This window comes from Wyeomyia smithii, chromosome 3 (genome assembly GCF_029784165.1).
Source record: "Wyeomyia smithii strain HCP4-BCI-WySm-NY-G18 chromosome 3, ASM2978416v1, whole genome shotgun sequence".
Classification (NCBI taxonomy): Eukaryota; Metazoa; Arthropoda; class Insecta; order Diptera; family Culicidae; genus Wyeomyia; species Wyeomyia smithii.
Genome location: NC_073696.1, coordinates 102,657,683 through 102,683,678, shown reverse-complemented (window position 1 = coordinate 102,683,678; position 25,996 = coordinate 102,657,683). Strand labels below are relative to the sequence as shown.

At 38.2% G+C, this 25,996-nt stretch overlaps 1 protein-coding gene across 3 annotated transcripts in view; it reads right to left on the bottom strand.

The window, feature by feature from the left end:
• The window catches only part of LOC129727286 (uncharacterized), a 91,927-nt gene that overhangs the window by 49,883 nt on the left and 16,048 nt on the right, over positions 1-25,996 (bottom strand). Inside the window, exon 2 of one of the 3 annotated variants that reach the window (XM_055684964.1) lies at positions 1,778-1,873. The exons of 1 other annotated variant lie outside the window; for it this stretch is intronic. The gene's annotated coding sequence lies outside the window, so the exon portion shown is untranslated. The remainder of the gene's footprint in view (positions 1-1,777; positions 1,874-25,996) is intronic. One more of the 3 variants, XM_055684963.1, reaches the window with a different exon arrangement.

The following is a 25,996-nucleotide window of genomic DNA, read 5'->3' as shown; positions in this document are numbered from 1 at the left end:
ATTAATCACAGAATCGTCCACATCAAAAGAAACGCAATAACGTGTGAGGAAAAAAATCCGAACAACTTTTAAATTCGTCTACGATTTCGAAGTGCTGCACAAATCTAAAAATCCTTTTCCACAAAATGAAGATCCGCTTCATATAACTGGTAACATGACCAGTCGATTCTGTCAAGTGACGCTTTGTTGAGAAAAAGGCGTTGTCGGAAGAAGATCATCGTAAATTGATTTTCAATTTTTGTGAGCGAAGTAAAAAAAAATCTAAAAGTGAAGTGTTCCACTATTTAAAGATCTTGGATATAAAAAAAAAAAAAAAAATTTATATATATATATATATATATATATATATATATATATATATATATATATATATATATATATATATATATATATATATATATATATATATATATATATATTAAACTCTTCGAGAATGGAAATACCTTTAAAAGAAAATCTGGTTCTGGACGAAAACACACTTTGCAAGAGAGCAAAGTTCGAGCGAAATTGAGGGCGGAAACGCCTGATCGGTCGGCGAATTCATATCGTGAGCTGGGCAATAAATATCAGATTGATCCAAAAACGGTGGATAAGTATCTTCATGAAATGGGTTTAAAACTTAAAATATAAGTACCATAAAAATGACAAAGTAGTGTTATGGCCAGACCTTGCATTGTCACACTATGCTAATTCAACTTTAGCGGATTTGCGGCAAGGCAATATCGGGTTTATTCCGAAGGAATATAATCCTCAAAATGTGCCACAACTGCAGTCTATTGAAACTTTCTGAGCAAATTTGAAGAGAATGGTCTAGGTTACAGAGCAAAAAACGTCGATTGTTTGATAGAAAAATCAAGAAGGAGTTCAAAACAGTTGAAACATCCGAAGTTCAGGGAGCTATAAAGCAAGTACCCCAGGATCAGGAAATCAGCGCGATGTGGAACTGAGTTTCTGTATGAGGTTTGTAAATGAGTTATATTACTTGAAAAAAAAAACAAACAAGTATAAAAAAATAAGTTGCGCAAGATTTTAATTTGAAATTGAAAGTTTGTTCGATTTTTTTCCTCATACGTTAAAATGTATAAAATCTTTTCCAAATAAAGTAAATCACCAAAATCAAATGTGTGGATGCTATTAATTCAGAGCACGAAATCGGCCAAATAAAACACTGTGCGATGGCCAAATGTCTTGAAATACATAGATCATCGAGATCTGGTAATGTTGCGTTTTTTTTTAATCGACTTTCTAGGCGCCGAAAAGTGTTTGAGCTAAAAGACAGGAGGTTAATTATTCTGGCATCGAAAAAAAATTTTTTTTATATCGAACTCGAAAATCAAAAAAATTGTAACGCTCTGAGGCTCCTCATTTCGGAGTCTGATTGAGCTGAAAATTTTTCATAGGGATTTTTACGAGAATACGAAGCTTTTGAACTCTACTTCTAAGTAGAATTAGAAGGAGATTTTTTTCCCATACATTCCATTGGCACCCTAACCCACCCCGTCACCCCCCTTATTGGCTACGCCACCGGATATATATATATATATATATATATATATATATATATATATATATATATATATATATATTTATATATATATATATATATATATATATATATATATATATATATATATATATATATATATATATATATATATATAAATATTTATATATATATATATATATATATATATATATATATATATATATATATATATATATATATATATATATATATATATATATATATATATATATATATATCTAAAATATATACCTGCCTCTAATTAGGGGCCATCCACATACCACGTGGACAGATTTTTAACGAATTTGACCTTCCCTTCTCCTCCGTGGACAACTGCCCATATAAATTCTAAAAAAAAATTATATAATAATAATGTAATGTTAATATATTAGTTAGTAAGATTGTAATAAATAAAAAACTCGGCAAAAGTAAAGCTTTATATACCAAAAAAAGGTCGTTCAACTACCGGCGATGTTAATAACGAACATTTAAAACAAGATGAATAAAGCCGGTTGAGTAGTTTTTCGGCAATCGTAAACACGGTAAAGTCATTTTTGCGCAACACCATTCCGAGAGGATCGCGTATAAAGTTTCAAGTTTAACTTATGCGAACTTGACGAGAAACGCTTTTAATCGTCTATTTATTCCCATTGCTCAAATATTCTCCGAAATTTGGGAAAATGTCCTCAGAAGATGTGCAGTGAAAGAACAATTAAACCTAGCAATTTTTGACAACGAATTTGAGCAGACTAAAAAATATTTCCTTTCATCAACCAGCAGATGGTAACAAAACATTTCCACCGGCGATCCTATCTCTGAACCTCGTAAACTCGTTATAACCGAACTGAACCAAAACACGGCAAGCACCCTCGGTACACAGCCAATTTTCATTCATTAACAAGCTCCACACAGAACCACTCGTAGCCCTTGCCTATCATCATCTTTATCTTAAATGAAAAAAACAGCTCTCTCGATCATCGTCTATAGCCAAGATCAAGCCGCCTACCAGCCAACGGCGTCGACAACGACAACAGCAAAGCTTTTGACACCTTATAAAAACAAATCGCCTTTGTGTCGTTTCGGTTTAGATTCATCGTTCGGCCCACCTTTGCGAGTGTTTCCTGTGATTCCGTATTTACAACTACTAAATAGGTACTCCAAGCGTAAATACACTCACCCGCCGCCGGCTCCAGCAGTTCATGAAGATCTGTGCCGGCTGTCACCGCCGCCGCCGCCGCCGCCGGCGCCGCTATCGCTACCGCGTCCGCTGTCCGCTGCGGATGTCACGTCGCTTCCAACGCGTCGCAACCGACGTGGGCCCGCACAGGAAAAATTAATCAACAAAGTTCAACCAGCGATGAGAACACAAATTGACGCCGTCGTCATCACCATCATCATTATTTGAAACCAAAATGCTGTGTGCATCCGAGGGCGTGATCCTCGTTGAAGCAATGCGAGGAACGTCAGACCAGCAATGCGGAACTTTCACCCGCACGGTATTTTGTGATTGTTCGGTTTCGACATTTAATCCCTAATTCGAACCAAACATTTAGGTACTCACTCGCCCAATTAGGGGCAGACAGAGCAATGAGACCAAAAACGATACGCCCATCATTAATGTGTGTGGAACGATGCGCCGGTTGCCCTAGAAAATTTCACGGAAGTGGAATGAGTGACGCATCAGATCGCAGGTCCAAAATTTGCGGTGGCGAGCGTTCCGTTTCTACAAACATGCCGCTACGGGGCGCCTTGGGACTATAGCGGTTATAGCGGCCCCATATTTAGAACGTAGGCTACTTGCGAATTCCTGCAGAAGTGTCACCTCAATCCTCCTAGTGGTGTTAACAAGGTTTACCAATTAGAAGTCACGCTATAAGGGTTACTTTAGGACTTCGCGCTCGTGATCAATTTTTTTTACAAAATCGATACAACAGTTGGTTTTGTTTATAATGGCTTGACTATGTACCATATTGAATTCAGAACCATTCTGCAATAAAAAAGTAAAAGCGAAAAGAACAGCCAATAACTTACTTTTAATACGAGCTCTTTATCAAGTTCCGAAAAGAACATTACTTATAAAACACGAAAGTTTCTTTTGCACGATTGCACGACTAATAAAGATTAGCGCTGTATCAAATTTTCAAATCAGTTTGATGTTATCCAACATGTTATACCAATATTTCAGTGCTTAGACATTAAAGAGTTTACATCTAGCACCTATCATTCAATGCTAAGGGCAGCGCCCCCTACCCTTCTGAGCTGCCGTAAAATTGCACGCCCACAACTCTCTGAGAGAACCAAAAAAAACTGAAATGCTAATGCATATCGGATGTTGTGTATGTTTTCATTTCGAACGGAATTTAGCAAGTTTTGTTTACTCCCCGAGCTCGGGGCAATCTTATTTTCATGCACGGCAGTCAATTAGGAGAGCATCCAAAAACAATCAATTTGGCACGAGATTCCTTCCTTCTTCATTCATATCTTCAGCGAGCGCCGAATGAAAAAGTGTCCTATCGTCACGACCACTTAGATTGAATGTGTGTTTCAGCATTATCCTTGATAATGTTTTTGATAAGTGGTCAAAACACAACCAAATACGTGGGTTTTATTTTTTTATTCAACGTTCAACGGGTTGTTTCTAGCCAGGAGAAAACTACTATGGAAGGCGCATAAGACATTTCTGCAAATAATGTTTGCACTTTATAGTACGCAACTACCATCGGTGGTGATGATTTGGCTAGGAATGCAGAGTTTTCGATGTATTAAAGTACCACCAATGGATTTCAACTGATTGTAAACAGATTCCGCACGATGCACGCAAAGTAAACAATGCTTACTGTGGGAACAACCTTAAAATATATTTTACGAGTTTAAAAAACCTACAATAGCTCTATCAATTGGTTTCTAGGGAAGAGATAAATGCAATTCCATAACGAATAATGTATAGCTGCAACAGCCGTGAAAAATACTTAACTTTAACTTTTCTACCGGATCTGCATATGTATGATTGTTACCTGAAAAAAAAAGATAAATTGATATGAAATTGTATGAAATAGATGTTTCGTAAAAACGAAAACACTGTACAGTACTAGTGTTTTTACAAAACAAATGAACTTGTTTTTGCCTTTTTATCCTTGTGTATTTTACCTCTTTGCCTTAGTATTCTTTTGCGTTGTTGCTTTTAAGTCTTTTATGTCTTTTTATCTTTTCGTCTTCTAGTCTTTTTGTCCTTTTGCCTCTTCATGTATTTCCCTTTATAATTATTATTCATATTATACTATATCTTTCACTTTTTAACCTTCTATTCTTCCCTTTTACCTTTTCACCTTTCTGATTTTACGCTTTTACCTTTTGTCTTTCATTTTCTTGATTTTTATCTCCTTTTTTGTCTTCTTGCATTACAGTGCTTTTTCGATTTTTTCACGGCCAAAAAAGTTTTCCGTGAATTTGTCAAAACCGTGAATTTAGCGAAATGATAAAAATTGGATTTTTTGTGCTGGATTCAATTGCAGTTTGTGATATTTTGAGTAAAATGATGCACTTTCATAGTTCAATGAAATGTTAGTTCAAGATACAAACGAATAGACTAAAAAAATAGTATTTCCCCGAAAATACGAAAAGAAGTATTTTCCCGAAAAAAATAGCATTTTCCCGAACTTTCTCAAGGCAAATATACATGCAATATCAAAATGATGTAAGCTGTAGTAGGGTTATTTGAGCTCATAATAGATCTTCTTTCTCAACTGTTCGAATAATACGTAATTTTTGCTTCAAAGTCAATGAAATGCGTTTTTCACGGTTCATTTTTCACAAAATTATGACACAAATAAATTGTAACAGATATGGCTACCCTAACCAGAAAATTGATCAGATAAATTGAGTTCATAAAACTACACACGTGTAAGGACACAAGGCACTAATGAACATCATGTTTCAAATAAACTTTCTACAACTGGAAATACATTTATCTTGATTTAGAATTTTTACTAAAAAAAATGCGATAAAAACGAGAGAAAACGTGAGGCAATCGAGTGTGAATTTTGCGAATAGTCATAAAAACGACTGTTGATAAACTTGAAAAAGGACTGTACAGGTCGGACTTGATTATATACAGTCTATATATAAAGTCAGAATTCGTGAAACGGATCACTAAAAATCGCGATGTCTAATTTTTTCAAATAAGTATTAAAAATTATTTTTATTGAATTTGATGCATCCTGAGTTGAAGTTTACGAAAATATTTTTTTTGAAGAAAAAAATATTTTTTCAATAGTAATTATTTAAAGCAATATGTTGAAAATCTTTGTTCTGGGGCACTGAAAAATCTAAAAAAAAACAAGAGTATTTTTGACAAAATTTCGAAACTGCCCTGAAAATTTCGCGGTGGTGATATTTTTTTATCAAAAGATATGGGCCTTCAAAGTTGGTGCCGCAATGCATTTTTCAAGCGAGAAATGCTCCTAAACCAAGTTTTCTTCAGTTCTCATACCAAAAAGTGCACCATAATGGCTAAAAGTAATAGCACGGGCGATCTAATGCGTTCTGTACGGTTGTCCCCTAACTAAATTTTGCATTATTTTTTCAATAAAATGTGTATGTAGGCTTGCGAGTTGTAAGGGGCATAAAATATACTGTCTTCATCATTAAGTTGGGTTACAGACAAAGCATATTTTGACTATTTTGCGACTAAAAATTATTTCTATTAAACTAATTTTACAAACCTTACAGAATTTTTGCATATAACTGAAACTGGGATTGTCAATAGTAGTACTGCTCACTCGCTTCTCGTTTGAAAATGCGCTTGGCACCAACTTTAAAGGCCCATATCTTTTGATCAAAAAATATCACCACCGCGAAATTTTCAGGGCAGTTTCGAAATTTCGTCAAAAGTACTTGTAATTTTTTTCAGATTTTTCAGTGCCCCAGAACATACATTTTCAACATATTGTTTCAAATAGTTACTATTGAAAAAATATTTTTTTTCTCCAAAAAAATTATTTTCGTAAACTACAACTTAGGATGCATCTGCTGTGAAAATTTCATCAAATCCGATGCAGTATTTTTAAAGCTATGTCTGTTTAAAAACAATTTTCACCTAAATTTCAAATGACAATAACAACTTGTCAATTTACTCAAATTCAATAAAAATTGGAAAATCAACTTCCCGAGTGAAACACTTGAAGTTTTTAATACTTATTTGAAAAAATTAAACATCGCGATTTTTAGTGATCCGTTTCACGAATTCTGACCCTATACTGAATATCATCTAATCTTGTATTTAATCGAATCATAACTCTTTTTTTGTTTTATCATGTTTTAAAATTCTTCAATAAAAAAAAAAATTCTTGACTAATCTCTTTGAAGTCAAGAAGCACATTCGTTAATAAAAAAATATCTCTTGTAGTTTTTTTATGTAATTGCAGTCAAACTTTATTTAAATATTTTTGACGTAGGACTACGTCTAACCGCTTTATATTGAGATACATTCTGCGGAAACTAAAACCAAGGTGTAAGGTTGGAATAAAAGAATTCATACGGTAATACTGATGTAACCACATGACAGATCATAATAACCAATATTTCGTTGGATTGATAAAATGATGGACAATTTTGTGATTCTTCAGTTATCTTTACCACTTCGTTGTTAACCAGTGAAAATTTCATGAAAGTTTCAAGGTCGAATTTTTACAAACAATTTACCAATCACATGCGAGCCCGCCTAGCACAGACTTCATGAGTAGACACCAACTGCCTGCTGATATTCTGTATATCAGTGGCAAAAAAAAATTTACAGAATCTCCCCGTCCCAATAGGTCAACTAATGTTTGCTTCCATGAACCTAGACTATTTTGATGTCTTGAAGGTGAAGCCTTTCCGGAAAGTTTTTAACCACCTCCACTGTCAAACAGTTCAACGTTCTGCTGTTAGAATGTTAATAAAACCGATATCTTGAAGGAAAACCTGCTGGCACAGGCAACAGTACTGCACCGGGCAATGTATTAATGAAGCGCTGGTCACTCGTCGTCTATCAGTGCAGAAGAACTCGATATTCATTTGTGTGCAGCCAAGCCAAGTGAAGACTACATTGTCGCTGTCGACGCACAGTGAGACGTGTTGGTTCCGGCAACATAAAGAACCAAAATACCTTTTTTATTGGAGGATGCTGAGCTTTAACTGGTTGAATGTAAGAAAGCTAAAGAAAATTGATTAAACATAAACATGTGTGCCAAAATCGAACCGTACCAAAAGTAAAACGAGTTCAAATCAAACAGAGATTCAAAATAAATATAAAACTACTGTAGTCCTACGTCAAATATGCGGTCGTGTCTTGGATACCACCCTCCTACTTTTTTCTTGTTTTTTAATATTTTCTCTTTTGTTTTATTTTTCATTTATATTATTTTAGATTTATTTCTTTTTTTTATTTCTAATATTTTTCTTTTTTTAATCTTTCATTATTTTGTTATCTATTTATTTTAATTCTTATATTTTTACATTTTGTTTTTTTTTTTTTTTTTCTATCGATTATTGAACGTTCGTTAATTACGTGGCGTGAATACTTTCCCTTCTCTTTTTGTATAAATCTTCGAAATTTTCCATGTGGGTTTGTTGTGCTTTGCCAGTCTGCCTACTCCTGTTTCTACGTATTTCATATCGTTGTCATCTTACCATTTCTTTTTTCTGATTTTATGCTCATTTACTTTTATGTCTTTCTGCCGTTTTACCTAGTTGTTTTTTTCTCTTTTTGGCATTATTGTCTATATATTCTTTGGCTCCTTTACGTTTTGACATTTTTTGCTTCTATAATTGCTTTTTTTTCATTTTGCATTTTTTATTTTGTTTACCTGTTTGTCTTCTTATATTGACTGGTTGCCTTCTTTTATCACCTTTAAACCTTCTTGTCTTTTCTTTTTTTTCCCTTCTTGCATTATTGCCTATTTTTCATTTTGTCTTTTTTGTCGTATTGCCTGTTTTTCTATATAGTTTTTATTTACTTTTCTATCTGTTTGCCTTACAATCCCATCTGGTCTCGAGGTACGATGCCAGCCTAACAAGCCAGTCGTCGTATATTCGAGTCCCGGCTCGAGAGAGACTGTAAGTGTCAGTAAGATTGTAGCGCTGGCCCCGCAATTGTCCATTGCACTAAACAGTCGGCTGGAAGCCGAAGATGGTCGAATTCCGATACGGAATGTACCACCAAGTCTTTTATCTGTTCGCCTTCATTTTTGCCTATTCGCCTTCTTTTTATACCTGTTGGGGGACTCGTCTTCTAACCTTTTCACCTTCCTGATTGTACGATTGTTTACCTTTTCGTCTTCCTGCCTTTTTACCTATTTTTCTTTTTCCCATTTTGCATTATTGCCAATTTTTCTTGTTGCACTTTCATTTTTTGACATTTTTCTACCTGTTTGTCTCTTTTATTTTTTTGCGTGTTTGCCTGTTTTAAATTTTGCAATTTTTGCCTGTTTGCCTTCTTTTTTCGACTATTTTCCTTCTCTTTTCGTCATCTGGCCTTCTAGTCTTCTCACCATTTCTTTTCTTTTTCTAAATTATTGCCTAACATTTTTTGTCTCCCTGCCTTTTTACCTATTATTCTTTTTCCCATTTTGCATTATTGCCGATTTTCCTTGTTGATCTTTTATCTTTTAACATGTTTCTACCTGTTTGTCTTTTTTTGGTATTTTGCCTGTTTCCCTCTTTTAAATTTTGCAATTTTTTACTTATTTTCCTGTCTGCTTTCTTTTTTTGACTATTTTCCTTCTCTTTTGGTCTTTTGGCCTTTTTGTCTTCTTATCATTACTTTTTTATTCCAAAATTATTGCACATTCGTTTGTTTTTATTTTGATTTGCTTTTTTGCCTCTTTCTTGCTGTTTTCCATGTCGTCTTTTGCCAGTTCGCCTTCTTTTTTACCTTTTTTCTTGCTTGTCTTCTCACCTTTTCACCTTCCCGATTTTATGCTTGTTTTCCTTTTTGTCTTTCTGACTTTTCACCGACTTGTCTTTTTCCCGTTTTGCCTTTTGTTGTCTATTTATCCTTTTGCCTTTCGAAAGTTTTTGCCGTTTTTTAATTTTTTTGCTTGTTTGCCTTTTTACATCTTTACTTTTTTGTCTTTTTTCCATTTTGCATTTTTTTAGCTTTTTTGCTTGATTGCCTTCTTTTTTTGATTGTTTGCCTTCTTTTTTCACCTTTTGGCTTTTTTTTATTTTCCATTTTTGTATTATTTATCTTTTTGCCCTTTTTTACCCTTTGGCCATTGTTTTTTTTTAAGTTTTTCTCATTTATATTTTTTTAACTTTTATGCCTGTTTGTCCTCTATTATTGACTGGTAGCTTGCCTTTTTGTCTTCTTACCTTTTTTTTTATTCTTACATTATTACCTTTTTTTCCTTTTGTCATTTTACGTTTTGAAATATTCACCTTCTCATTTTTCACAGTTTTGCCTCATTTTTGTCTTTTTGCCGTATTGCTATTTTTCGATATCGTCTTTTCCACTTTGTTGTCTGTTTATCTTCATTTTTTGCCAATCCGCCTATTTATACCTTTTTGTTTACTTGTGTTCTTACCTTTTCATTTTTCTGATTGTACACTTGTTTAACTTGTTGTCTTTTAAACTATTTTTATTTTTCCCATTTTGTATTATTGTCTATTTATCCTTCTGCTCTTTCATCTTTTGACTTTTATCACCTGTTTGCCTTTGTTTTGTTTTTTTTTGTCCTGTTTTTTTTTGACTATTTTCCTACTTTTTTTTTGCCTTCTTGTCTTCTTATTTTTTCTTATCCCTTTCTACACTATTGCCTATTGATCCTCTTGTCTTTTTATTGCTATATTCCTTTTTTGCCTCTTTTTGCTATTTTTCTATATCTATTTTTTCACTTTTTTGCCTGTTTGCCTTCTTTTCCTTTTTTAGCTTACTTGTCTTCTTACCTTTTCACCATCCTGATTGTAGCTTTTTGCTTGTTTACCTTTTGTCTTTTTGCCTTCTAACCTATTTGTTTTTTACTAGTTTGCATTATTGCCTATTTATCCTTTTACTCTTTTATATTTTTTTTTTCGCCTCTTTTTTTTATTTTACATTTTTTTACTGTCTTGCCTGTTTGCTTTCTTTTTTTTCTTATTTTTCTACTTTTTTCATCTTTACCCCTTGTTGTATTCAATCTTTTTTCCGCTTTCTCCGTTATTGTTTAATTATTCTTTTGTCCTCTTGACATTTTTTACCTTCTTGTCTTCTTTGCTTTTTTTGCTTTCGTGCCTGTTTGCCTTTTTGCCTCTGCACCCTCTTGCCCGTTTTACCTTTTTTCCATATTGTCTTTTTGAACTTTTTTGTCTGTTTGCCTTCTACGTTTACCTGTTTCCTTTTTTTTTTCATTTTTCCTAATTTATACCTTTTAGTTTTTCTTTTCGTTTCGTTTTGTTTTGCATTATCGTCCTATTATACTATTTTTTCACCTTTATACCTTTGTGAACTTTTTGCCATTTTGCTTTCTAATCTTTTTGACTTTTTTGTCGCTTCTTATTAATTCTTTCCGGGGTTGCTTTTACTTCTTACTTTTACTTCAACTGTCTTGTTTTTTTTGTCAATTCTCTTTCCTGATAAATCATAAATTCCCTTCATTTCTCTGAGAATATCATTTTTGCTTGCTGTTGCTTCTATTTGCGTTTATATCACATATACCGATATTACGTGAAAAATTGTCTTCTCGTGCTCACTGCTGCATTTTCAAGTTACGTTTTAACCTCTCTAGTCTTTTTTCATCTTTTTTTACACTATATGATCATGTTTCGCCGCGTGTTTCGTTAAATTTTATGTTTCTTTTGACCTCGTTTTGTCACATCTAACCTTCTGTGAGAATTTGTTTCACTTTCATTTATCTTGTCTTGTTTTCCCAAGTCTTCAAACTTGTGTATTTTTTTGTTCTATACTAACTTTGCTCGCATACACAAATCATGTCCAACTTTGACCGTATTTTACATAACCTTCCTTGCTTTTTCTCGCATTGTATGGCTTTCTCTAAGGTAACCTGGCCTTCTTTCGCCTTTCTACCTATATTTCAACTTTTCTCATCTTCTTTGGCCACTTTTAACGTTCTCTTGTCTTTATAATTATTCTTTGCGAAAGGCGTTTGAAAGTATTGGAATTGCGTGTGCAATTTATCTATTGACACTCAAGGTAACTTATGACACTACCATAAACATTTAAAATATTTGACAGCGATGTTGTCATGTCGTGGATTGGATTACAAACTGATGAAAAACCCAATAAATCATTAAAAATATCTCGTCTATTCAATTTCTGTCTAGTAAACATATTAATCAATTTGATGACGACCTGCAAACCGAACCAACGAGTGCAAAGGCTCATTAGCTCGTTTATCTACACAATTTGCTAATTTCTATTTGCAAATTGAGATTCCTATACTAGAAAAGTTCAGCGTTACCGCGTATCACTGAGCATCATTCTCAAGACATTAATTATACGCTGCCTACTCCAGACATAAGGATCCAAAACATCATTCAATTCGATACGTACGAGCGCACGCTTACCCTAACAAGAAAACGCCAGCCTCATCATTATCATCATCATCATCAACATCAACAGCATCATCATTACCATCCCATTTGACTGCTTCATTGCGCTAAGTCCGCATTTTCTCACCCGCTTGCGGCTTCACGAACCGCAGCAACCGGGATTCCGCATATATTTACATTATTTATTTGTAAAATAATTGTATCGAAAATGAAAAATTAATTTCTGATATCATACTCATAAATACGCGTTTCAGCCGGCCTGCAGTGCCGAAGCACACACACGCGCGCCGGGAGAACTCGGCGTCGCCGCGACAGCCGTCAGCCGGAGTCGTCATCGTAGTCGCCGCCGCTGCCACTGCCGCCACCGCCACCGCCGCCGCCACGACAAGTCACGCTGCGTCAAAACCGCGCCATGATTCTCCCGCGCGCAATCCCTTTTAGTATTATTATTATCATTATTGTTATTACTATTCTCTGGTATTACTTTGTACGGTTCACGGTTTGGGTGCACAGTCGGTTCACCGGATGCGATTAGGACCAGAAAACAACATTGCCCATCGAATATTATAAGATAGTAAAGTTAAAAAGACCAGCAAGTAGAAATTACAATATAGTAAGGGGAGTTGATCTCTAGAAACACTCAGGAAATATCCTCATCCGAAGAAATTTGCTAAAAACTAAGTGCATCAGCGTTTCGTCAAAATACAGTCACTGACCCACAGTGCGGCGGCCAACTGAGCCATGGGCGACGTTATCTCCCGTGTGCGTCAGACCAGAAAGAAACCGAGGAGGGAAGCGCGCGCAGTCCAAATGTGAACAGCGACGCCAGCCGGGCAGCCAGTCAACCGGCTGCTGCCTGCTAAATAGTTATATCTGGACCACCAAAAACAACAACCGACTGACGGGATCACGCTCCGAAACGATCTTCCACAACTTTGAATGTCATCGGGTGCCCCGTTCGCGTATGCTCTTTATGCATGGCAGCATCTCTACCGGGATAGAGAGTCGCCGTATCGAAGATCCGATCGTCGGGCAATAATAAGAAGGGGTGTGTCTGTTGCCGGAGGAATCGCTTCTAGCGCCACTTCACATGGTCGTAGTCGATGGTTCTGCTCTGCTCTCGTTTGAATGTAGCTGCAGCAGGAGAGGGATCTCCCAGCGGTCGCATCACCTAGCAGGTATCTGATTATTAAATTTTTCGTGCAAAAAATATAACATTTGTATAAATAGTTTTAAGTTGTTTACTATAAATATCACAGTTAAAACTAATAACAGAAAATAATATTTTTAATATTTTAATAATCTAGCTATTATAGTTTGTTCGAAATTCAGCGTGTCAGCTGTGTAATAGTAGTTTGAAAGTTTTTTTTTTAGAGTAGAAAAAGATTTTTTGTGGGTTATAGTAAAATTTTACAGATAGTAAACTTCGAATGAATCATGATTTTTTTTTTTATTCTGGGATGGAAGGTCTTTTCCATACAAAATAAATTGCAAAACAAAGCTTGCAAAGTTGCTCCTTCATTGGATAAAAATAGATGCGCTGACAATCGTTCGCAGAACCATTATCCCACCCACGTATTTATGAACTCGTTAAGTATGATAGCTTATCGAAGCCCGGTTTTAAACCTTGTCTGATGATCTGATTTTGCGTAAAATTTATATAACCTGTATGGTTCCTCTTCTAGTAAACGGGAGTTTTTATTACTCTAGCTTCTTAATCCAAATAGTATTTCAGCTTAACACCAAATAAAGCTAAAACGAACAAATCTTTAAAAGTCTTTTACAATGCGACCTGAGCTTTGAGCGCGTTTTCGGTTGCTTATGGATTGGTCTTTGGCAGCCTATAGCTTCAAAATTTGTGATTTTTGGCACTGCGTCATTTCAAACAGACTTCCTGAAGGTTAGTTGATAGTTGAAGTTGACATAAGTTTTCAGCTCCTTCGTATGACATTAAAGACAGGGCGAAAAAAAACACCGTGAGAAAACCGAAAAAGCACTGTACTTCTCAACCAATCACATGTCTAATCTTTGTCCAATCTTTATAAAATTCAAAAGTTAAGGGTTTTTCAGGTAGCCCGTTCATTCAAAACCAATTTTGTTCAAATCGGTTGTGTACTTTCCGAGATAATGAACTTTCATGATTTTCATGGTTTCGTAAATAACAAACTAAAAATCCGATTAATTTTATTTGGGTTTTATGGGGAAACTAGACCTTTCATTTGAGAATAATTTTATGAAAAATCCAGCCATCTCTGAGAAAATCGAGTGGGATTGCACATACACACACATACAGTAAATGCTCAGCTGGTCGAACTGAGTCGAGTGATATATGCCATTCGGCCCTTTGGAGCACTTTCATACCTTCGGTTTTGCCAGTGATTGCTCTACCTCCAAGCATTGCTACTGAGATAATTTTTCTAATACTAACTGCTTTTTTTTCTGCAGCAGGCAATGTATGATCCGTCAAAAGCCATATTGCAGGCAAATTCTATGTGTGGAGTAATTAAATTGGAATGCTACTATTAACACACTTCCAAAATCAAAATTGAAGAATAATTGTAAATAACACATATAAACATGCCCTAGAGCTCAAACTAAAAAAAATGAAAGATTATAGCTTTTTAACCATTCCTGTGAATTTCGGTGCCCCTAGCAAAGATAACTTTTTCAGAAACTTAAATGAGTTTTCCTGTAAGTAAACGTAGAAACGACGAACTCGGTGGGCAATTACTCTATGGCTTTCTAACGCACTTCTGCAATTACTAGGGACAGAAAAGTTCACAAAAGTGCTTGAAAAGCTATTATGGCAATTTTGTTTTTGCTTTTTTCAACCACTTTCATCCAATCCAATCCAAACCATCCAATAAAAATTTTAAATTCAAAAGGTCAATGAAAATGAGTTATCTAATATTTCAACATTTAATAAGGTGCACAATGCACTTCTCTCAAATTGAATATTAAATTGAAATATGATCCCAATCATATTGTTGGTTCGTAGATTAAATTAAATTAGGGGTTTCTGCTGGCTGGTGAATGGCGGAATAATGCGTACCTTCGTTGCCAAGTGCACCTACAGGAATGAAATAGACCCCACACGTGGTCCTTAGCTTCGTATCCAGCCTCTCCTATCCCTGCCTCTCCTATCCCTGCCTCCACGTGGTGCCAGCTGGGATACGAGCAATCAAGGGAAGATCGGGTAACCAACCCCGGTGGGAGCTTGGTCGTATGCTGTCAGGGAAGGAGGGCTCTTTTGAGTTTCCGAGCGTCTGTCTTCCATGTTAGGAGCGCCCAAAAACGGTGTCTGTACTCCAGATTAGAAGCGGCCGGTTACCGTCCTCGTGCCAACGTGGAACTCTAAATAGTGCACGATGGTCCTCCGGCACGACAAAAGGTTGGTGCGCATTTCGTACAAGCCGCCACCGCAAAACACGAGTAATAAACGAGGAACAAAGAAATTCGGACTTGATAGATCGGTACAGACCCACGCGACGAAACGGACTAACGATCTCTCAATTTCCAAGGGAGCACACGAGTGCTCTCCGAAGTGTTAAAATCCCGCAGGTTCGAAGTCGTAGCACTACAGGAGGTGTGCTGGAAGGCTGAATGGTACTTACGTTCCGGAAAGGTCATGTCATTTACCAGAGTTGCGGCAACACACATGAGCTGGAGACAGCTTTTATAGTGATGGGTGAGATGCGGAAACGGGTGATAGAGTGGGGCCAATCAGCACTCGAATGTGCAGGTTGAGAATCAAGGGGCAATTCTTCAACATCAGCATCATAAACGTGCACAGCCCTCTCCTCGGGAGTACCGCAGACGACAAGGATGAATTCTACGCGCAGTTGGAGCGTGTGTTCGACAACTGCCCAAAACTTGCTATCAAGATAGTCATCGGGGATTTTAACGCTCAGGTCAGCCAGGAGGACGAATACAAACCGGTGATAGGAAGTTTCAGCGCGTACCAGCTGACCATCGAAATGAGCCTAAGACTTATCGATTTTGCCGCCTCCAAGAACATAGCCGTGCGTAGTACCTGCTTCCAGCACAATCTTTTGAACAAATTCATCTGGAGGTCATCAAATCAAACAGAAACGCAGATCGACCACGTTGGTTGATTGTCCGCACTTCTCACACATCGTCCTGGTGATAATAAAGATGCGCCCAAAACTCTCCGTTGATAACACCATTCTGTATCGCCGCCCACTCCGGTTAGATCTTGCGGGTTGAAGCAGCCTAACGTCGCATTCGCTCGAGGCTACGCTGCAGGAAGGGGACCAGCTGGAGGAAGCTCCTCTCGAGGACTGTTGGAACACCATCAAAACAGCCATAAGCAGCGTAGCGGAAAACATTATCGGGCATGTGGGACGGAACCAACGAAACGGTTGGATTCGACGACGAATGTAGGAGGGTGATGAATGAGCAGTCGAGTCAGAAAGTCACAGTCAGAAGAAGATGCAGCAAACCCAAATCTTCCGGGAGAAAAAGCGCCATCTGGAGGAGAAGTACGCAGAGCTGGAACAGCTTAATCATTCTCAGGAGCGCAAAAGTTCTACCAGAAATCAACGCATCTCGCAGTGGCTTTGTTCCGCGAGCCAGAATGTGTCAAGATGGAAGTATTCTGCCGGACGCCGGACGCGATGGCGACGGAGAAAGTGATCCCGTCGGCGCGACAAAGGTAGAAGACGTGCCAGCTCCAACGATAGACGAAGTTAAGGATGTCATCAAGCCGCTGGAAAACAATAAATTGACTGGGTAGGATGGCCTCGGAGCACTGCATATACTGCATATGCATATATAAAGAAGGGCCTGAAAAGCTGACCGGCTGATTGCAAGAATTTGGGATACATAACAGCTACCGGAGGAGTGGAAGCATGTAGTAATCTACCCTATCTATGAAGCGGGGGCCTAGCGTAGTTGGTAACATCTCCGCCAACCACGAACCAGAATAAAAAAAATAACTTATCTATGAGAAAGGTGACAAATTGGACTGTGGTAACACTCGTGCGATCATCAAAAATACAAAATACTTTCCCGAATCATTTTCCGCCGTCTCTCCACGCTATCTATCAGATTTGTGGAAAGTTATAAATCCGGCTACGTGGAAGGACGGTCTACGACAGACCAAATCTTTAACATACGTCAGATCCTCCAGAAATGCCGTGAATACAGAACCCCCACCTATTCATAGACTTAAAAGCAGCGTATGACACTATCGACCGAAAAGAGCTATGGAAGGTCATGGACGAAAACGGCTTTCTGGGGGAGCTGATTAGACTGATAAGGGCTGCGTGGATAGAACGCAGTGCTGTGTGTTGATTGTCGGGTTCATTTGAGTTTTTCAGGAGCTTCGACAAGGACATTGTCGGCAGAACAACTGCGATGGTGGCAGAACAGTACACCAGAGGCTCACTTGTAACCGAGGACAATCATACCAGCCGTGAGATCCGAAGGCGTATCATCAACGGAAGTCGTGTCTAGTATGGGCTCCACAAGCAATTGCGGTCGAACAGACTAAGCCTCCGTACGAAGTGTAACCTGTACAAAACACTCATAAGACCGATTGTTCTCTACGGGTGTGAAACGTGGACAATGCTCGAGGAGGACCTGCGAGTGCTCGGAGTATTCGCGGGTTTACGCGAAAAAGATTATAATTCCTGTAGGGGAGCTCCGTAGCCGCAAGGTTACAGAGTCCACTCTGGTAAGCGGGTGGTCTTGGGTTCGAATCTTAGTAGAATCAGGCCATTTGGTTGTCAAAGGACTTTAAGCATGGGTTTATTCTCAGGCTCCCCACCACGTACCCTTCCTTCAACCTGGATTCTACAGTACCCCTGTTGACTCTCCTCCTAATAAATATAAGTCCCTATTATAATTAAACTGGTGTGAGTAACATATGAAAGTTCTCTCAAATGAATTGTAACTAGGCGATATTGTTAGGATGGACAGAGGCTTGGTATAGTAGAGCAGTAAGCTTGAAACGGAAAGGTAATTACACACAAGCACTGATATGAATGATAAGCGTATCACTTATTTCAATAGTGTTACTGCTAATAATATAAAGTGCGGAGTAAAAAAAACACCTGGGCAATATCACAATAGATCTAAGCTCTGGTCGCAGTGATGAGTCCACACAGAAAAAAATAGTCATTCCTGTGAATTTTAGCGCTCCAAACCACTAACATGTTTTCAGAGACTTAAATGAGTTTTTTTTTTCCTGTAGGAGACTGAACCACTGCGACCATTGGTAGTAGATCTGATTTTTTTTTGTAAACGTAACGTTGAAGCGACAAATCCGGCGAGCAATTACTATGCAAAATTTGGTAATGGCTAGGGGCACCAAAATTTACAGGAATGGTTAAAAAGCTATAATCTTTCAAGGGCAGCTATTTCGAGCTTTAGGGTAGCACTTTTTTCCGCTCTTGTCGACCAGTGTTATTTATAACTTTGCCGATAAACCGCGTACCTATCAACAATAAAAATATGTTTAGGGTCAAAACGATTTGTTTGAGCAGTATAGTGTCTTCAGCAAATTTGTAGTTTTTATCAAAAAATAGATCCTTAAAAATCGAGCTTTTCTAGATAGTAAATTTATTTATTTTACGTTTGAAAAAACAAAATTCCGCGATGCACATCAAGTTATTATCTGCAGCTTTATCGCAGACGTCACAGCGATTTAACAAAACATTCTGGATCTCTTTTCATAAAATTAATCGTGATCAAAAATACTACAAGGTATACAGCCCTAGGGGTTGTATGAAATGGCGACGTAGGACTAAATATATATAGTCAGTTGAATTCAATACTGGCACAACTCAAAATTTTGCAGTTTTGAGTTATTGATGGCAAACGATGCCAAATACTATAAAGTTTCGTCTCACAAAGACCCGTTTCAAAATTCACAATATTTCTAGAAATATAAGTAGATGTGCCTTTATTGCACAAAGCTAAAATATCCCTAAAAGACGGAAAAATGAGGTTCCAACTCTTATCACTTGCTTATTACGTGCACATGATAGACCCGAACAAGTTCAATTGAAATAGGAAATCTTAAAATTGGAATTTTTCACGAAAATGAAAAAAGAAATTTTCGGCGCAAATTTTCAAATGCGTTTTCCTCGAAACAATGAATTTTGAGTTGTGCCAGTATTGAATTCGACTGACGATATTATATGCTGCGCTAAACTGTTCATAGGCAACAATACCGTTTATTTTTGAAGGTCGTTATTGTAAAACTAACGATGCATGAATACATGAAAATTTTACACTAGTAGTAGTTGCGAAAATTCTCATAACTCTTATCTTCAAGCATCTATAGTTCTGAAAATAACCGATTCCATAATATTCAGTAAAAAATTCGTGCTACAGAACGCTGATAATCGCACCATCGGTAGCATTGAATATTTTGCTAGATCGCGCATAATAAAGTTTGCTCTCCGCTGTGCCCTCCAATAGCTGTGCCAGCTAAATATTCTGCAGCGTACGATGGTAACTGTTGCTGCCGTATGAAAAATAAAAGTGTAACATGTTCCCGGTGCCTGGAAGTTGACTCGTATGCAGCTCTCGTTTCTCAATGTCGCGTACCTCTAGCAGCTATACTCCACTCGCTATTGTGTAACAAACTAAACTGAAGCTGAATTTTCTACACGCAGTCTTCTGTATCGAGTTCAGAGTAGATTTTTGCAATTAGGGCGTGGTTACGTAGCTTGGAGAAAGAGGAACAAACCAAAACACCTTCGATACTACTGAGTGATTTTCGTAAGCATCAAAAGAAAGTTTTTACTTTCCCGATGCGAAAATCACTCTGGTTCTTAGAATAACTAATTTTTGTTTCTTATATTTGACCGATAACGGTGTTCGAGTGGGCACAAACATACAGTTAAACCGGAAAATCACTCAATTTAGCAGTGAAAATTCTTGAAATGAGGGTTATGTCTTGTTGTGATAAACTGTTCATAGGCAACACTACCTTTTATCTTTGGTGCGCCCTGGTCGTTATTGTAAAAATGATTGTTGAGAAAAAGATGAACATTTCACACTAGTAGTAGCTGTGAAAACTCTCATAACTCTTATCTTCAAGTATTTATAGTTCTTAAAAGAACCGATTCCATAATCTTCAGCTCGCAATGTGTGCTACAGAATGCTAATCATCGCACCACCACCGGTAGCATTGAATATTTGTTGGCCGCGCATAGAATTTGCTCTCCGCTGTTCTCCTCAAAATATCTGTTGCTGCCGTATGCAAAATAAAACCGAACCGATTCCATAATATTCACGTGTGCAGAACAACAACAGAACGAACAGAACGCTGATGATCGCACCAACGGTTGCTTTTTTCTTGGCCGCTCATAATAAAATTTTCTCTCCGCTGTGCCATCCAGTAGCTGTGCTAGCAAAATATCCTGCAGCGAACGATGGTAACTGTTGCTGCCGTATGCAGAATTAAGGTAACATGCTCTGCAGTGCCTGGAAGTTGACTCGTATGCAGCTCTCGTTTCTCAATGTCGCGTACCTTTAACAGCTGCACTGCACTCGCTATTGTGTAACAAACTAAACTGAAGCTGAATTTTCTACACGAAATCTTTTGTATCGAGTTCAGAGTAGATTTTTGCCATTAGGGGGGGGCCACGCAGCTTAGACAAAGACAAACAAACCGAAACACTTTGTTGAGTCAAAATATGTAGGCAGTGGAATTTATTTCGTCCATGTTATTGTTATCTGTGCTCTTTTCTCCTTTTTCCACCATTAAGCAGTAAAGCAACAATGTTGAACATTATATCAGAAAATTGTTACACATTTTATCTATCCACCGACATATAAATGACTAAGGTTCATGAAGTCGTTCGCTTGCTATAATCGTTTGAAATCTGACGCAACATTTGCCAGTTTCATTTTCAATTTCACAAAGTGTAATCTAGTATAGAAAACAAAGACGTAGTCCTACGTCAAAATACTAATAGTACAAAATGACATTCTCAACCCATAGAAAATCTGTGCAAAATTTTAGCTAGATCAAAAATGGTTGCCCGTGTTTCGAGAAATTGCACTACTGTCAGCTGAAAAAATCCGTGAAGGTAAAATAAGGTTAGAACCCTACCGAACGTCTTTATATATTTTTACTAGCTGCTCTAAGAAGCATGCATGCAATAGAAGAAAACAACACAGCAACATTACTTTCAACAACAATACTTTTCCACCGTATCTTAAAAATACTAGCAACCAATCTAGCGCCGTTCGTTCCTTTCGTCGTACTTAAGAACTCACGGTGTACAGTGCACTGACAAAAATACACCCCCACACCTTGCGTAGCGCGCAATTTCCCAACATTAAAATAAATTTGCAACCCATTTGCATCGTCAATTAACCATAATAAAGAAAAAAATAAATCACCATCAATGCGCTCGTCTCCCAATGTTTTAATAAAAAAAAATGCTAATGACACATTTTCAGGGTGGTTGGGATTTTTACAGTGCACAGCAGGCAGCGAGCGATTAAAAGTTCAAAGCGATCCAGAAGAAAGCACGCAAGACAAAAATAAACGCACAACCCGTGGAACCCGGGTGAACGAAGAAAACCAAGAACGCACGTCGAAAACAACTTGTTAAGCGCCACCGGACTCGGAGGTATCTGCTGCTACTGCTGCTGCTGCAGGCCCTCGGTGGTGTGGGCAACGGGGAGCTGGTGACTACCAGATTGCGGTCCTAGCAGAGTGGTCAGTCTCCAGGAGATTCGAGCAGCACACAACGGAGGGTTAATCAAATTGCATATGATGGGAAATAAATGCGTTGCGGTTCGAAACAGAGTCGGTCCTGTGCCTCAGTCAGTCATCGGCGATGGCTCTCTGGCGTTCTGCGCGTTTTGAGTGACGGCATGGAATTTGTGTCGACATGGGTATATACAAACTTGACTGTCTGCTTGATGGGAAGTTGATGAGAAGGAAGATGAATGCACGCAAAATGCAACAACGGAGTGGAGTCGATGCACACCGCAGACCGACAGTAATAAATTTGACGAGGATGATTGGATGGATTTCTGCGATTTTCTCATGACAACTTGTTGACATTTCAGGGCAAATTTAGCGTAAAGGTAACAGGAAAGACAGTCTCCGCTGCTGGCGCTTGTCCCTTCTAGACGTAATGAATCGGATGCGATGGGAAAATTTTCACTTTGGAAGAATTGCAATGGAGAATGGAGACTAGGAACTGAACTGGTGGAGGTGGAATACGATGTTTTTTTTAGCTTCAACGAAATCGAGCAATGCGGGCGCCTTCATGAGAGCAAAATTCATTAATCACCGGCAGCAGACGATATCATCTAACAAGCTAAATACCACCTGTCAGCTTCGTCTGACACACCACATCCCCTCCGTTTCTCCTGGCGTGACCCTTGCCATACAAGTATTATTCGTCTGTTGACAAGACGCTTATCACATTAGTGGCCCTATAATAACTCCTCTCGAAAACCTCTGTCAGTAGTGAACCGTAGATTATTTGTCCGATTATGTTCTGAAACGAATCTATTTCGTTGACGTAAATCCCCAATAGAAGAGGTATAGCACTGCGGTTTAAACAGTCTGTTTCTAAAAGTCGAGTATGGCCGGCGCGATCATCGGCGTACGAAGAATAGACCTGTTAATCCGAAACCTCCTACTTCTGATCCTCATCATCGGCCTTTTCCACGATTGGATTAATTCAGCTCGAGCGTCCAGCCACTCTTCAGGGGGATGTCATGATTCGAATTTTATAGGCAAAAAACGAACCGCGATAAAATCCCCGCAGCCAGCATTCGTCTCGGCCGTCGTTGGTCGAGTTCCTCAGAAAAAGCCAATCCCAGCCGAAACCAAAACCGCGGAACAGCGCACAATGAACGCGCGTAAAATTTTTGATGGCGCCATCAAGAGTTTTGCTCAGCGCAGCATGATGTGATGTGTGTGCGCTGCTTGTAAGGTAGATATATAAAATAAAATATGAGAGAAAACATGACTGAATGTTTAAATATCATGAAAAGTCAATCATACGCTAAGCGCCACGGAGCGATCGGAACGGGTGGGGCCACACCGCAAAGGGAGTACAGACAAGCACTGACGGCAAACCGGCGCGCGGCAGCGATGACAGCGCCGCCGACTGCAGCACCATGGAGACGCCACTAAGCGGCCACCTCAACATCACACGGCCGCCGGCACCGAGGTGATGAAGCAGGAGGACGATTCATCTAACCAAGTGTGATACAAGTGACGCGCGATCGTGTGAAATATCGTCACCCTTTGAGGAGAAATATCACTGCACTTCCTGTGACTTCTAACAAAGTGCTAGGTAAGGTTAAAAAATTATCGCTCGGGTTGAATGGATGTTGAACGGAATGACTGTTACTGTGAAATATCTATTGTGGTGAAAATAACTCATATTAAAACAGCTTGCATATATTTTTCAAAATTCAAAAGAATTAAATTTCACAATAAATGGATCTCGTAACTTTTGCACAGTTTTATACTGGCTGGTATTTGTTTGTAAAAATGATTTTTTCTGATATTTTGACAATATTTGGAAGCTATTTGAACTCATTTGCCGGATGAAAAATAGACTTCTGTACTATTCCTCTTGTTTTAGTCATAATGTACACAAGATGGAACCCTCACCAATCAACTTCTTGCGTTTTTTTTTTTTTGCATAAGAATAAATATCTTGTAGGCAGAGCCGGATTTACGATTGTGGGGGCCCGGGGCCCAGTTTACAGTGGGGGCCCCAGAATAAAACAAACCCGTTTTTTTATCGTACGAGTTAAAAACACTTATTTGTCATTGGAAAGTTACAAAAAATTTGCTAGAATTTTTTCTTACGAGTTTTTTTTTTTGCAGAGAACTTATTGATTGAATAATCAACATTCAGCTCCCTCAGAATATTGTACTCTCAACTTAACAATGCTAAGTTTGACAGCCTTTTACTCTTCATAGTCGTACGCAACCTATTTTCAATCAGTTTCATCTTCGATAAAGACCTTTCTCCAGTTGCGTTCGAGATCATTAGGCTCAAATAAATAAATGTATGCAACTGCTCGAAATCCGGAATTTTTTTCTTGATATCTGAAAAATAAAAACCTACCGCAATTCGAAAAAAATGCGATCCGCAAGCAAAAATTTGCACACAATTTGAGAAAGACTGCGCAAATATAAGGCTACGCTGGCAATAATCTATAGAAACTAGGAAAATCTACACACTTCTGCAGGTCAATAAAATCTGCACACGGACTCTGAAAATCTGCATTTTGCAACGCAAATCTAGTATCCCTGATTCGGACAGGTAAACTTATTTTCGGAATCAACAGCAATGTATTAAAAAAACTTGTGGATTATTTTCTTTCCTGCTTGATCTCCCATGCGCGCTGGATCGATTCAAATGGTGTGTTAATGTCACATCCCTGTCACGAACGTCATCCCCATACATTTCGCTTGAAGCCGTTTTTCTCTGGCTCTCTGGCTCGATTATACGTCAAAAGGCTGTCAGTGCTTGCGAAACAGCCGATTAAGCACCGTCCATGCCAGATCAACTGTTGCTGCAAGTGGTGTAAAGAACTGCAGAAAACGAAAAACGATTGTTTTGTTTTGAACGTTTCATGGATTTTGTGCAGGCCATAAATGGTCACGTTCAAACATGTTTCAACATGTTCCGGATAGCCCTACATTCAATATATTTAGAAGCACGCAAAAAATCTGTACAGTAGCACATGCGGCACAATGAATGGAGCTTATGACCATATTTCTAACAGTAGCGCCATCATCATCGGCGGCGGCTTCATGAAACTGTTGCCATGACATCGGTCTGGTTAATGTGTGTCATTCCAAGAGAATCGAAGGTGAAATCGTATGGATGTAATTGTGATATTGGTGCTCGCGAAAAAATAACACTGAAGGAAAGTTTCAGATTGAAATGGTCTGTTCAAATTTTCTTACTGTAAATTGAACTTTTGATTGAATCTCATTTTTGATAGAGAAAAGAACTTTTTCTCGTTTTGTGGGGGCCCCAAAAATGTGGGGGCCCGGGGCCCGGGCCCCCTGGGCCTTCCTTAAATCCGGCTCTGCTTGTAGGACTCAAACGGTGTGAGTCAAACCTAGCAGCGTCAGATGGAATTTTCAAATATAACAATATTTACAGGGTGCGCCCTAATTATTTCAACAAGAAACTTTTGAAATATAAATAATTTATTGAGTAAAAACAAAAACCAACAACTCAATCAATGTGTCCTCCTTTAGCTCTGATGACGCTTAGGATAAGACTCGACGGCGGACCGGGTGTCATTTTGAAGAATTTCTTTCCGGCAAATCAAGCAGAGACTTCTTCAACTCGACCAAATTTGTGTGTTTTCGCGTGCAGGCCTTTACTTCTAACATTCCCCAAATCGAGAAGTCCATCACGTTTAGATCTGGCGAGTTGGGAGGCCACTCATCCTTGGTGATGACAGAAGGAAAGTTGGACTTGCACCAGTCTTGAACGATTTTTTTTTGTGTGAGTCAGGGCACCGTCTTGCATGAAGGTCCAATGATGATTGTTGTTCGTTTCCTGGGTCCAACAAATATCGACCAGCAAGCCGACTTTGCATTTTTGTCGCAATATTTATGGCGCACCCTGTATACATTTCTACTCAGTGAACAGTAAAAAGCAAAGCAAAGCCTTGGTGCTACATTCCGATTCAGAAATTGACCTTCTGTTTACTATCAACAGACTTCGCAGCCAACCGTTAAGTGTACAGGACAATTGCGGGGCTAGCGCTACGATCCTACTGACACTAACAGTCTCTCCCGAGTCAGGGCTCGAACCTACGACGACTGGCTTGTTAGGCCAGCATCGTACCTCGAGACCAGCTGGAGAGTCAAGTCAGTGAACAGTACTCACTTTAAAACTACCAGAAAATTTTTATTCAGTATATTCTTGAAATATTCAAGAAATATTAATGAAA